Below are 15,021 nucleotides of genomic sequence, written 5' to 3'. Positions count from 1 at the left end.
CAATAAATGTAGCAATAGCACAATGTAGAAAATATTAAGTCACACGTAAAAGTCATGTTTCCACAGATTGATTGATTGAAGTATTTATTAACAGTTTGCAGAATTGGTACATTAACATTTCACATGAAAGCACTAACTCAACTTTACCCATATGGTAAATGGTAAATGGTGCATTTATATAGCGCCTTTATCCAAGGCGCTTTACATAGATTGTGCATTACATTCACCCATTCACACACACATTCATACACCGATTGCGGCGGAAGCCATGCAAGGTACCAACCAGCACATCGGGAGCAATTTGGGGTTCAGTGTCTTGCCCAAGGACACTTCGACATGTAGCCAGGAGGAGCCGGGATTCGAACCGCCGACCCATGGATCATTGGACGACCTGCTCTACCTCTTGAGCCACAGTCGCCCAACTTGAGGTATGTTTAGTAACTTGAGGTAGGTTTAGTAACTTTACTTGGCTTCCAAATATACATCATGTATTATAGTACCTAAGTAAGAGTACTCAAATATATCCAAATGTGTCTATCACCTATTTGAAAATGGCAGATCTACAAGCTTGTCGCATTACAGCGCATTGTGAGCCTGTAGCCTGGATATTTTCCAAGGATGAAACCATGAAATAGGTTTCAATTGGTTAATGTATTAATTGTTATAATATACTTATTACTACTACTTTGAAGATTTACATTATTATAAAGAAATACATTAACCAATTGAAACCTAAAAATCACACCTTTTACCATGATACAGTTTAAAATGCATCTTTTCACCATGATCATGTAAGATATATATATATATATATATATATATATATATATATATATATAAAAGCCCCGAGCTGAATTACAATTTACAATTTACAATTTAGGCATTTAGCAGACGCTCTTAATCCAGGGCGACTTACATTAGGCAAGAACAAAAGTATGGGAATACATCACATATATAAAATGCATTTATCAAGAAACATGCGTAAGCTAAGAACGTAACTAGAACATATCTATATAATGACACTATACATATTAAATATACATATATACTATACTATGCTATACATATGTACTATGATGTGCTATGACTACATACAATGCAATTATTGTGCTGTCTACATGACATGCTATAAGTCTGTTTCAAATGCTATCTAAGTCTAAAAAGTGCTATCTAAGGGGGTAGGATAAGTGCTATGGGCCATGATGGAGTCTGAAAAGGTGGGTCTTCAGACTACGGCGGAAGATTGGGAGTGATGCTGCAGTTCTGATTGCAACGGGGAGTGCATTCCACAGTTTTGGGGCCAGAAGGGAGAAGAGTTTGGGACGTGTGGAGCGTTGTCCCGGCGTTTTTAGTGAGGGTACTTCCAGCTTTCCTGCGTTGGCTGATCTGAGTGCGCGGGAGGGTTTGTAGGGTTCAATCATGCTTGCAAGATATGGGGGAGCCATACCTTTGGTTGCTTTGAATGCCAGCATCAGAGTTTTGTATTCTGTGCGGGCAGCGACTGGGAGCCAGTGCAGGGAGCGGAGCAGGGGGGAGACATGTGAGAATTTTGGCTGGTTGAAGACCAGACGAGCTGCGGCGTTTTGGATCAGTTGGAGAGGCTTAAGTGCACATGCCGGTAGGCCAGTAAGGAGCGAATTACAATAGTCAAGTTTTGACAAGACTGTTGTCTGGATTAGGAGCTGGGCTGATTCCTGGGTGAGGAACGGTCTAATTCGTCGTATGTTATAGAGTGTGAACCTACAGGATCGAGTGACAGCTGTGATGTGAGTTTTAAACGAGAGCTGACTGTCCAGGACAACACCAAGGTTCCTGGCTGTTGGGACAGAATTAAGTTGGCAAATGTGACACGAGTTAAAGACAAAAAGCTGTATATAGGGCCCCTCAAAAAACAGATTGATTTAGTTGCAACTATTCACGTTCTTTATCCCCACTACCCAAAATGTCTTTGCCCCAAATAGCCGTTATCCAAACTCACACCACGTGATATTGTGCACCCCATTCGACTGGTATCACCCCATATAATCGGCAAAATCATCTGTTATCAGCCCGTTTGAATGGGGCCAAAATGTCCATACTGGCATCCTCACTGTTCAGTATGTCATTATCAGTGATTGTAGCATTGTCATTATCACTGATGTCCTGACGGAGACGCGCCGTGTCTGGTGGCCATGAGCTACGTGAGGCACCGCCGAGCGAGGCGCCAGCCGAGCGAGTCGCCGTGCCGAGCGTTGCGAAGGCCACCAGACCCGACTCAGCGCCGTTCGAGTTACGTCCTGATAGACAGAGAATAGTATATATTAGTAGCTCCTAGTTCCATCATGCACCAAAATTACACGTCCACCAGGGGGAAACCTTGACCAGGCTATGTGGTGAGGATGCCAGTATGGACATTTTGGCCCCATTCAAACGGGCTGATAACAGATGATTTCGCCGATTATATGGGGGCTTGTAGATCAACTGTTTTGGAAAACCTTTTTCTCTGAATAGGGATGCTGGGGTTCAAGTGGTTAACTTGTAAAATAATTGCCATCAAAAAGTACATTATTTGCCTCAGAGATGTAGTGGAGTTGTGGGTCATAAACCTTAATCCCATTACCAATACAACTCACAGATCCACTGTGGCTGAGATCGTGCCTACCGTTGCTGAAGCCATCTGGGAGTGTTTGGTACCAGAGTTGATGCCTGTGCCAACGAAGGAGGAGTGGAAAGCTGCAGCCAATGTTTTTGCACAGAAGTGGAACTTCCCTCACTGTGTGGGTGCACTGGATGGCAAAACATGTTGTCATGCAGGCACCCATACGTTCAGGGGCCCGCTTCTACAACTACAAAGGCCAGTATTCCATCGTCCTTCTGGCTGTTGTTGATGCCAACTACCTGTTCCGTATGGTCGATGTGGGAGGTTATGGCAGTTCTAACGACAGCGGCATCCTCTGGGCATCAGCGTTTGGTGAAGCTCTGAGGTGACGGAACACTGAACCTCCCTGAGGATGAACCACTCCCAAACACTGAGCACCTCGGACCTGTCCCGTATGTCTTCGTGGCAAGATGAAGCCTTTCCTCTGCGGCAGGACCTAATGCGGCCAGTCCCTGGAAGAGACCTCCAGACCCACTCCCAGAGGATCTACAACTATTGTCTGTCCCGTGCACGGATGATGGTGGAGATGACCTTTGGCGTGATGGCTTCACAGTTCCGCGTCTTGCACACAGTGATTGAGCTGAACCCTGAGAATGCAGAGAAGGTTGTGAGAGCCATCACTGTCCTGCATAATCTCCTCAGATGGCACCGGCAGTCATCTGGTTTCCGACGTGGCAGAGGAGATTCCAGATTCCCTCCACCCAATGGGAAGGGTTGTTGGGAACAATGATCCAGGTGAAGAGGCTCGCGCTGTGAGAAGTAACTTTGTGGAGTTCTTCAACTCACCAGCCGGTGTTGTGTCATGGCAGGACAACTATGTTTAATCCTCACCTACCCATTACCCTCATTTCATTTTTCTTCTCTATTTCATTTTTCTTCTCCTCGGATCGCCACCTTGTAGTGGTGGAGAAGCTTGTGTGTTCCAATGAACCTGAGAGTTATGCCGTCTGGAGCTTTGCTCCTGGTAGGGTCACCCATGGCGGAAAGCTCAAGGGGGAGGTTCCAGACAAAGTGCGATCCAACCAAAGCAAATGAAAGCTGCAGCATACTTCACGCAGTGTTGCAAATAGCCTGCATCCTGCGACTCACTAAATTGAGAAAGGACCAAATCCTGTCACCCTCTGGGGGTCCTGGGATGCCAGACTCTAATGTTGTTGAAGAATCAAATCAAATCAAATCAAATCAAATTTATTTATATAGCACATTTAAAAACAACTCTCATTGTACCAAAGTGCTTCACAAGGCAGAATATAGTGGAATACAATACAATACAATACAATACAGTACAATTCAGTGCAGAAGACGTCAATAGTAAAAAAAACAGGCAAATAGGACAAAGTAATCTAAAAAGGAAAGGTGCAAGATCATGTCGGTGGTGCAAAGGCTTGTGAATATAAAAATGTTTTAAGTTGTGATTTAAAAGACTCAACGGAGGGCGCAGACCTAACGGCGAGGGGAATGTTGTTCCACAGTGTGGGGGCTGCGACAGCAAAGGCGCGGTCGCCCCTGAGCCTCTTTTTGGTGTGCGGAACCCCTAAGGACCCCTGTCTGCTGACCTGAGGGTCCTGGTAGAGGGGGGGTAGGATAGGAGGTCGGTGATGTAGGAGGGGGCCAGCCCATTAAGGGCTTTGTATACAAACAGGAGGGTTTTGAACTGGATTCTGAACCGGACCGGCAGCCAGTGGAGAGAGGCCAGGACAGGGGTGATGTGATCTCTCTTCCTGGTGCTGGTCAGGAGTCTGGCTGCTGCATTTTGAACAAGTTGTAGACGGGACAGGGATGACTGACTAATCCCAGTGTAGAGGGCATTACAGTAGTCTAACCGGGATGATATTAGTGCGTGGATGACTATTTCAAGGTCGTGTGTGGAGAAATGGTTTGATTTTGGAGATGTAGCGGAGGTGAAAGAAACTGGATTTGACTATTGCATTAATTTGTTTATCGAATTTAAAGTAAAAAAATACTCCTAGGTTTTTGGCATGGGGTTTGACAGAAGTGGAGAGGGTGCCGAGATTGTTTTGGATTTGAGTAGTGGAATCAGGTGGACCAAATAGTACGACCTCAAACTTGCTGTCATTCAGTTGGAGATAATTTTGTGCCATCCAACATTTAATGTCAGTAAGGCGGTTATTTAAGTTGGTGAGTGTGGAGTGGTCATTGGGTTTCAGGGGGAGGTAGAGTTGAGTGTCGTCTGCGTAACAATGAAATTAGATGTTATATTGTCGGATAATTTGGCCAAGGGGGAGCATATAGAGGGAGAGCAAGATGGGGCCTAGGATGGAGCCTTGGGGGACTCCGCAGGAGAGATTGGCGGGGGTAGAGGAGAAGCTGCCCATGTTTACGGCGAAGCTTCTATCTTTAAGATAGGATTCAAACCAGCGCAGGGCTGTATTGTGAACCCCAACATGGGACTGCAGGCGTTGCAGCAAAATGGTGTGGTCCACCGTGTCGAACGCTGCGCTGAGGTCCAACAGCAGTAGGACAGCGCAGTCCCCAGCATCAGCAGAGAGGATTAGGTCATTGTGGACCTTCAGAAGAGCGGATTCTGTGCTGTGGTGGGTTTTAAAACCTGACTGAAATTTTTCCATGATATTGTTTTGCTGGAGATATGGCATTAACTGAGTGAGAATTACTTTTTCGAGTAGTTTGGACATGAATGGTAATTTGGAGATGGGTCTGTAATTATTGGGCAGGTAGGGGTCTGAGTTGGGTTTTTTCAGGAGGGGTTGAACTATTGCGTGCTTAAAGCAAGTCGGAACTGTGCCAGTGAACAAGGAGCTATTAATTATTGCGAGGATACTGGGACCAGCGGTCTCAGCGACCTCTTTCAGGAGGGCAGAGGGGACAATGTCTAGTTGGCAGGTGGCAGGTTTCATGGTAGAGATGATCTTGATAATGGTGGGGAGTGTGATGGGAAGGAAGCTGTGAAATGTGGAGGTACAGACTGATGGGGTCAATAGGTCAGTGGGTGGGGGTATATTCTGTCTAATGTTGTTGACTTTGGAGATAAAAAATTGAAGAAACTCATTGCATTTTGCAGTGGAAATGTCCAGGTTAGTGCTGGGGGGAGGGTGGATAACAGAGTTAATGGTTTTGAATAGGATCTGTGGATTATGGGAGTTATTGGAGATGAGGTTTGAGAAGTATGTTGTACGAGCTGCATTTATAGCTTCCTGATATTTGAGGAGGTTGTTTTTCATTAGGTCGAAGGAGATCTGGAGCTTGTCACATTTCCATCTCCTCTCCGACTTTCTACATTCCCTTCTCAGGGCTCTGGTGGTATCGTTAAGCCAGGGGGAGCATTTGGGCTTAGATTTTTTTCTTTTATGGGAGCAACAGTGTCTAAAATGGTGGCACATGTGGAGTTGAATAGGGCAGTAAGTTCCTCAGTGGTCATTTGTGATGGCAAGGCCTCAATGATACGGGTGTTTGGGGCAGCAATGAGAGCCTCTGAAAATAGTGTGGCAGTTTGAGAGTTACAGTAACGTGAGCGGCGAGCTGGGAGATGAGGTTTTGATAAAGGGAGGCGGAGAGCGGCGTCAAATAAAATGGTGTAGTGGTCAGATAGACATGGGGCTATTTTTCTCATATTAATAGTGTTGAAACCATAGGATAAAACGAGGTCCAATGTGTGACCCAGCCTGTGGGTGGGACCAGTGTCAAGGGGTGAGAAGTTAAAGGACTAGATTAGGTGGATAAAATCATTTGCTAGGGGCTTGTGAAGGCAGCAGACATGGACATTTGGATTTTGGTGGGCGGTACACAAGTACAATTAATAGTGGACTTTCTGAATCCACTTTAATGCTTTTAACCTCAAAGCTGGAGTAGTGGTCAGTATTAACTAGGCGGCAGTTAAAATATTTTCTAAATATAGCAGCTAGGCCCCCACCACGTCCAGATCTAGGTGAACTGAAAAATGAATAGTTTGCTGGGCATGCTGCTATAAGTGGGGCGGACTCATCTGTGTTGAGTCATGTTGCGGTTAGGAATAAAAAATCTAAGGTATAGTATTAAGTATTAAGAAATGCAGTTTTTTGGTTTATGGATCTTGCATTAAATAGGGCCATTTTAACTGGGGTGGGGCATTTGGGTTGTGGAGGTTCTCTTGTCAAAGTGGAAAGGTTTCGGAGAACTACACCACGGTGTGAGGTGTAACAATATGATTGTTAGTTGGCTACGTGTTTCCACACGGACATGTTAGAGTGTAACACCAGGGCAGCAGAATGAACGTGCTCGAGTGACAGAGAGCCAGACTATAAACATGCTACGTTGTGAATAAAGTGTAAGCAGCTTGAGCAATGGCGTGAAGGGTGTACAGAGACTGATGGGCATGGTGAATTATCTTTCTAAATTCTACAAACACCTGTCAGATGACTGTGAGGTACTGAGACGGCTCACACACACAAGGAGAATATGTGGGAATGGACAGAAATGCATGGAGAAGCATTCAGCAGGCTGAAGGAAAATATAGCCAAAGCACCAGTACTGAAGTACTATGACCCACCAGAGGAACTGACATTGCAGTGTGATGCTTCGGAAACGGGGCTGGGAGCAGCACTGACTCAGAAAGGAACACCAGTCGCATTCGGGAGCAGAGCACTGACACCAACGGAAAGGGGCTATGCCCAAATTGAAAAAGAATGTTTAGCTATTGTCTATGGCATGGAAAAATTCCATCAATATACTTATGGCCGGAGATTGACAGTACAAAGTGACCATAAGCCTTTGGAGAACATTGTGAAGAAGCCGCTGTTGAGTGCGCCAAAGAGACTACAATGTATGCTGCTCAGGCTTCAGAGATATGATTTTGATGTAATTTATGTCCCAGGTCGTGACATGTTGCTTGCAGATACACTGAGCAGAGCATACTTACCAGAGAGCTCATCTACAAGCACAGTGGAAGCTGAGATTGAGACAGTCAACATGGTGGCCTACTTGCCTATCTCTGAAGAGAGGCTGAGCACAATCCGCTCTGCTACACAAAGTGATGGAACGCTACAGAAACTGAGCAACACCATTCAGAATGGATGGCCTAAGCATAAGAAAGACACACCAATGGATATTATGCACTACTTCTCATTTCAGGAGGAACTGAGTGTGCAGGATGGCATCATCTTCAGAGGTGAGAGAGCTGTCATCCCGTACTCGCTGCAAAGGGACATCACCCACCGGATTCACTCCTCTCACCTGGGGGTGGAGGCATGCCTCAGGCGTGCAAGAGAATGTGTCTACTGGCCGGGAATGAATGAACAGATAAAGACATTCATAATGAAATGTGACATTTGCAGATCGGTTGACACAAAACAACAAAAGGAGACATTGCATCCACATGAAGTACCAGGTAGGCCATGGGCCAAGGTCGGTACAGATTTGTTTGCTTTTGACAATAAGAATTACCTCATTACAGTGGATTACTATTCCAACTTTTGGGAGGTTGACTACCTTCCTGATACAAAGTCAAGTACTGTAATAAGAAAGCTGAAGGCTCACTTTTCCCGTCGGGGGATTCCGCATTTTCTTTTTTCGGATAACGGCCCTCAGTATTCGTCCGAAGAGTTCCGGCGTTTCAGTCAGCTGTGGGAGTTCGAGCACAAAACGTCGTCTCCTGGATACCCACAGAGCAACGGGAAGGCAGAGTCTGCTGTGAAAACGGCAAAACGACTGATGCTGAGAGCTAGGGGTGCACTCACACGGTTCATGCAATTCTCTGTGCTCGTTGGGTGTTGTGTCATGGCCGCCCAGCGGCCCAATGCATTTCCAATGGAGGTCACATGGTTTGACCCAACATTGTGTTGTGTGAGGGGGAGGGGCGCAGTCGAAACGCCCCTCCCCCTCACACAACACAATGTTGGGTCAAACCATGTGACCTCCATTGGAAATACATTGGGCGGCCATGACACAACACAACATGCATCCAACGAGCATCCAACGAGCACAGAATTGCATGAAAGGTGTGAGCTCAGCCTAAGGCAGCGGGACAGAGACTCAGACTCAGAGGACCAGAACACTACTACTACTCGGGACAGTCTTCTACAACCTGAGGTGAGACGTACAACACAGGAGCAGATCGACAGGCAGGAGAAGCAAGCGAAATACTACAACAGAACGGCTAAGGATATGGACATGCTCAGACAGGGGGACCGTGTTAGAGTTCAGCCATATGAACCACACACAACCTGGAGGAGGGCTACAGTGGTGGAGCCTGTTGACCACAGGTCCTACTCGATACGATTGGACAATGGATGTGTTCTACGGAGGAATCGGCGTCATCTGAGGCGGGACCAGGGCACAGTGTGTGACAGCCCGTACAGTGACTGTTGACACTCACACAGCACCGGACACTGTTGCGACCCCTGACAGAGTAATGAGTGACACACAACAGACTGTGACTACCAGGTCTGGCCGACCTGTTGTTAGGCCAAAGTATTTGCAGGACTATACACGCTGATATGTGGTCGCTGCTATGTGACTAGGACTTTGACGGTACGGAGTGACAACGAATGACTTTGGTTGGACTTACAAAAAGGAAAAAAAAGACAATGATGTGACTTTTGTGACTTTGGACTAAAGAAAAAAAAATGTATTGACATGTTGAATGAAAATATGGTTGGAGTAATATTTGCCTTTGAGAAGTATTTCAATATATTTTGTAGTTTTTTGCCTTTGAGTATTTTGGTGAGGAACATTTCTATTTGTTATTTTTCACAGTAACTTGCTCAGAGAATGATTTATTTTCAGTTGTTGATGAACAAAATAGTGTTTTACTAATGTCTTTTGTTACAGCTTACAGATGAGGTGACATTATTTTCGGTGATGTTGTTGATGTTATTGCGTTTTTCTATTTGAATAAGAGTACACTTCAAAACAAAAGAAAAAGGATGTAACAATATGATTGTTAGTTGGCTACGTGTTTCCACACGGACATGTTAGAGTGTAACACCAGGGCAGCAGAATGAACATGCTCGAGTGACAGAGAGCCAGACTATAAACATGCTACGTGAATAAAGTGTAAGCAGCTTGAGTAATGCTTTAATCGTCCGTTCTTGAAGTAAGAGAGGCAATAATGAAACTAGTGCTAGTACTAGTGCTAATAATTTTTCTGTCTAAAACAAGGACATGAATGGGTTTTATATGTGTGGGAACATGTGGTGTGTTTAAGGATCTAGTGTTGATTGGGGCTATTTGTGGTGGATTAATGTAGGGGGGGCAGGGTGGATACATTAGGTTGTTGATCTTAATTCCGTGGGATTTGGGGTTATAGTGCGGTCGTTGGCTGATTTGAACAGGGATTGAATACTGTGTGTGAGTATTAATAGAAATAAAATTGATGGGTGAAAATAAGGCGAGACTAGTGGTAGGAGGTCCGCCCGGCCAGCAGGGGGCGATATAGTGGGTACGGGTTGTCAGGTGATGGTTCTGGTGGTGAGCCGGCCGGTCAGCTGGGATCGATAGTCAATGATCAGGTAGTGTTTGAGCTGCTAGTGAGTTCCGTAAATTGTGTGCTAGCATTTCACAGCCAAAACGACTCGGATGGAGGCCGTCACGGGCATAGAAGTGGGGGCGATTGCAGAAGAGGAAAAAGTTGGATATATAGTTTATATTGTGTGAATGGCAGGCGAATTGAAGCCAATAGTGGAGCGTGGACAGTCGGAGTGAGGCTAACAGACCGTGGAGTTTATCGAGTAGTTTGGCTGTGGTGGCTCCGGGAAAACAGTGCGTAATGCAATTAATAAAACGGATACATTTGATTTGACTGTCACCGATAATGACCGTGGTGGGGTGGATCAACAGGAGGGGTGGTGGGGTGGGTGTGCGGACATGCAGTGCGGGGGGTCGAGTTGGAGTGGTGTTACTGTTGTTATTTTCAATAACTACGGGGGAGGTGGGCTTCTGTAGAGCCTTCTTGCCAAGCGGTTTCCAGGTGCTGGAGAGGGTGGGTTTCTTCAAGGGATGAGACCCTGGGGGACCGTCCGAGCGGCGCTTTACAGCGGATTTTAGAACATTGTAACGTGGCTGTTTCTGGCAGGAGGTGGATGGACTTACAGGGGACGATACACTGGGCAGCGGGTGGTTGGACGACGCGCTCGGATTTAATGTGGGGAACTCATTTATGTCCAAGAGAGAAAATGAGTTAGTTATGGATATGGGTGGCGGTGCGTGTGAGAGAGGCTTCGTTCCTAGCCCGTCTCCGGACCCGCCTCCGAGCGCCGGAACTGGCTATCTGCGCGTTCCTGCCTCTGTCGCAGGTAGCCAGCCACGGTGCTGGAGGCGGTACAATAGGATGTCAATAAGGAAGTCAAGGAAGGAAGGAAGAGAGCTGCCAAAACGGTCTAACAAACATTAAAAATACTTAACGGCTTCTGCGCCGTTCGCGGGGGTGGGTCAGAGGGTTCGTTGTCTCCTATAGCTCTCATATGCTTCTTTTGGAATATGTCAGCGTCATACCCACAGCGCAGCACAGGGGTAAGTCAGGGTAAGTCAGATTGCGTACCACGTCGCTTGAAGTCGATGAGACCGGACCCTACGGGTTAGGGGTCCAAAGGAGCTCAACCCGGGGGGTCCGGAGACGGGCTACTTCGTTCCATGCTTCCCCCGAGGGACCGTTGTCCAGGGTCCAGGAGTGGAGCTGGCCGAGGGTGTGATTATTTGCCTCGCACCCTCCTGGATGGAGGGGAGACGGAGAGTAACTGTCTGATCGCCTTGGAGCGGGGACGTGCAAATCCATCGGCGGGGAGAGTCGCATCATACTCCCGTGTCTTGGAGGGGGAGCGCCGGCGGGGACATTCGAGGCCGGTGGCCGGGGACAGTCAGATCCAGCTCCTCGGCGGAGGGGCTGGCTTCGGGGTCGGGGGGCAGAGGAATGGGAACATGATCGAATGAATCCAGGAACAGCTCATCATTCTTTAGTTGATGGAGGATTGAAATTCTGCCCTCCAGCTCCGACACTCTCCTCTTCAGGTGGAGGCAGCTGTCGCATCCAGGAGATAAGGTGAGTGTCATGGTGGTGGTGGTGGTGATGATGATGATGATGATGACGATGGCTGAGGAAAGAAAACAGACTGTGGCCAGTAAAGTTGGAAAGCGACAGGATATGGTGGTGAATAGCAGACTAGATGTTAAACCAGGACAGTGACACAGGGCAGTACATACAGGCGAGGGCACCAACGGGTGCCCACAGCTGATAGTAGGCTCAGTTTGCAGAGACAAAGTACAGATGAGGAGTCAATAGTCAAGGAGCGGGACTTACCAAGGGGCCTGTGAGTTGGAACGGAGTCAGATCATGTGGCGATGGTGGTGTTTTTTGTCATCCGTAGCTGAGGTAGTGCTGGCTGAGATGAAGGTTATAGCTCCCGGCTAGCGAGCTGTCAAAACAGGCTAGCTGTCACGGTGCGCTGACGCCTGTGTTTGACAGGCCAGCTAAACCTCGCTGTAACTCAAGATCGGGAGGACTGATCGTTACGAAAGTATGATAAAGTTAAAATAGGCCAGCAGAGCAATCGTGGCTGTAAGAGGGTTTTAGGAAGGTGAAGCTTAAAATTGCTTAAAAAGCTGATATGTTGGACGCAGACAGCGAGTGGAGTAGAACACCGGCAAAAACGCCAGCGCATGCCAGCATGCGAGGCGACTCATAAAATGTCTTTGGAACCCATCTAAAAGACCACCCCTGGGTCCTAGGACCCACTACATTGAAAACCTATGTACACCACTGGGCCCCTAGTTCTCTTGGACTCCATGTGACTGGACCCTCCTGACCCACATCTGTTAAGGACAGTGTCTCCCCACATTACACAAACGCACAGGCGTCCTCCATGAAGGGAATCTAGCCACTATGACATCCCTCATTTTACCTGTTTATTTTAAATCTTCCCTCATCCCAAGTTCTTCCACCTTCCCAGTAACTTCTACATTTCGCTGGTACTGGAGTCACTCTGCTGTCACCCAGGGAGGCTGTAGGCGAGAACTTGATGCCAGCAGTCCTAGGGTCCTCACTGTGGTGGACATTTTTATGCAACTTTATTTTTGTCATAGACATACTTATTCGAGGGATGACTTCCGCACACCCGGTTCAATTTTATAGCAGGTGCGTATAGGTCCTGGCAGTACAGCAAACGTTATGGGGAAGGAGGAGAGACCCGCACACCGCCACTTGCTGGTTCAAGAACTTTATTTGAAAGAGTCATAGCAACGTTTCGGCCTTCTTCAGGCATGTCATGCCTCCTTCCTCATGTCATAGACATACAAAAGCAGCTACCTTTTTCAAACAATAGTAGGCTAGGCTATTTCCACAAAAAATACATCCATGTCCTACCCATTCCAAAAAATACCTCGAGACTGGCAAGACAGTAACTACACTGGCTTTGCTCAAATATTTGCCACGGACATGGAGAAGTCTTGCCATAGCCATATTTGTCTGTGTATGGAGTGCTAGGGCTGTCAATTGATAAACATATTTAATCTGATTAATCACAAATTAATCGCATATTTGTTCAAGTTGTTAATGCTCTCATCAACTAGGGGTGGAACGATATGGGCACCTCACGATACTATGGTGATATTAGACCCTCGATAACGATATCACGATGTTCTATATATTGCGAGATTGCAAGAAATGAAGAAAAAAAACATAAAAGGCAAAAATCTGGAATAATCTCACAATTTACAAGATTTTCTGTGTCACAAACTGGCCAATATGTACATGAATCTTGCCTCCCCCAAACAGTAAAATAACTAGTCTACAACTTGTCTGTCCACAACAATGGGCACTACTAGTACTAACTAATCAATCCACCCCTAAAATATGTAGTGAAAATGTAATTGACAAGAAACAAACAAAATAAGATGAACACATTCAAGTGCTGAGCATAACATGCAATGAACCAGGACCGATTCCAGTTATTCATCATCACCAATATGTTTTATGTATTTTAAAGTTGGGCCCATTTTACCTATAATAATAAAGTGTATCGATTATTCATCGCGGGAGGAAGTATTGCGATATCTCGTAATATTTATATATTGGCACACCTATCATTACCATGGACGTAGACAAATGCTTTGCTTTATGCAAAAATGCATGTTTTTTATTTGACAAATACAGAAGTAACAAGGTCTGGTGGGCAATGGAAAAAAAAGGAACAATATTAAAAATAATTATTTTATATATAGACAGATGAAATCAGGTGATCTATTCTGGGCCTGAACGTGCTTGCTGGGAAGGAGCATGCTGACGGACATGGAAAGCCTAAACTATATGTAGGCCATATAGCTAAAACAAATAGGCTAATTATGCGATTAATTGTGAATTATAACGGTGAGTTAATTGCGATTAATCGACTTTGACAGCCCTAGTACGGACACATTGGTGATCCTGCACCAGTCTAAACCTCTTTAACTGACAGTGAGCAGTGTCACCATGAGCAAGTAACACATTTGGGAGGCTCCAGTCCACACTATTCATCCTAGTTCCACACCCCACTGAGCAAGCATCCTCATTCCTCACCCCCCCAGAAGGAATTTAGTGAGAGCGACAGACATTTGCCCTCACCGCCTGGCTTCCCTCCTGCAAGTCAAGGTTCTGTTCAAGACTACAATCATACAGCACCATTCTAATCTTCCGACCGCTTCAAAGGGCTGCCCAATAAAAAACTGACCAATGCAACACATTTGGATTTCCATGACTGCAGTGGGATTGGCTATTTTCTCCCACTGTAACAATTTAATTCTGTCATCTTCTTAGTCATGTCAGTGTGAATTTAGCTACCTTAAAGTACCAAGGACACCATGGAAATGGTTTGAACTATGGAAAATCTACCCTAGCTGGGAGAAATGTAGTTTAGAAACCGATGAGCTACACAGAAGTAGTTCAAAGTTTGTTGAGTCTCACATCATCTTGATGGTTTGTCAGGTTATCATAGTTGCCTGCCAAGTTAGTACTACTGACATTGATTCTACATTACTTGGATCTCCATATATGGTTATGGAGCTGACTAACCTCGACATTACTGACTGTTCATCAGCTGGATCTCCATACATAGAGAAGACGACACATCCTCTCACATCAACAGGATGACCAAACAAGTTCAGCAGAATAGTATAAAAGGAGCAGACCTCCCCTTGTATAAAATATTTCAACCAACACACTCAAGAATCTACAAGACCTTCCATATAGCCAACAACAGTCCCAGGATCCGGGGGACTGTCCAAGACAGGACACCGACCTCTTCAAGACTACATTCAAGACCTTTGACCTTCAGTAGACGATCACGATCAAGCACACCTCAACCCATACGAGCCAATGTATCTGACCACTCCAGGTACCTTTACTAGATTCCTTACACCATCTTTCCAATGACACATGTTAAACATCCCGGCTCAGGTTCTAA

This window comes from Electrona antarctica (genome assembly GCF_951216825.1).
Source record: "Electrona antarctica genome assembly, chromosome: 6".
Classification (NCBI taxonomy): domain Eukaryota; kingdom Metazoa; phylum Chordata; class Actinopteri; order Myctophiformes; family Myctophidae; genus Electrona; species Electrona antarctica.
The sequence above is the reverse complement of the archived record's forward strand: the minus strand, read 5'-3'. Positions refer to the sequence as shown.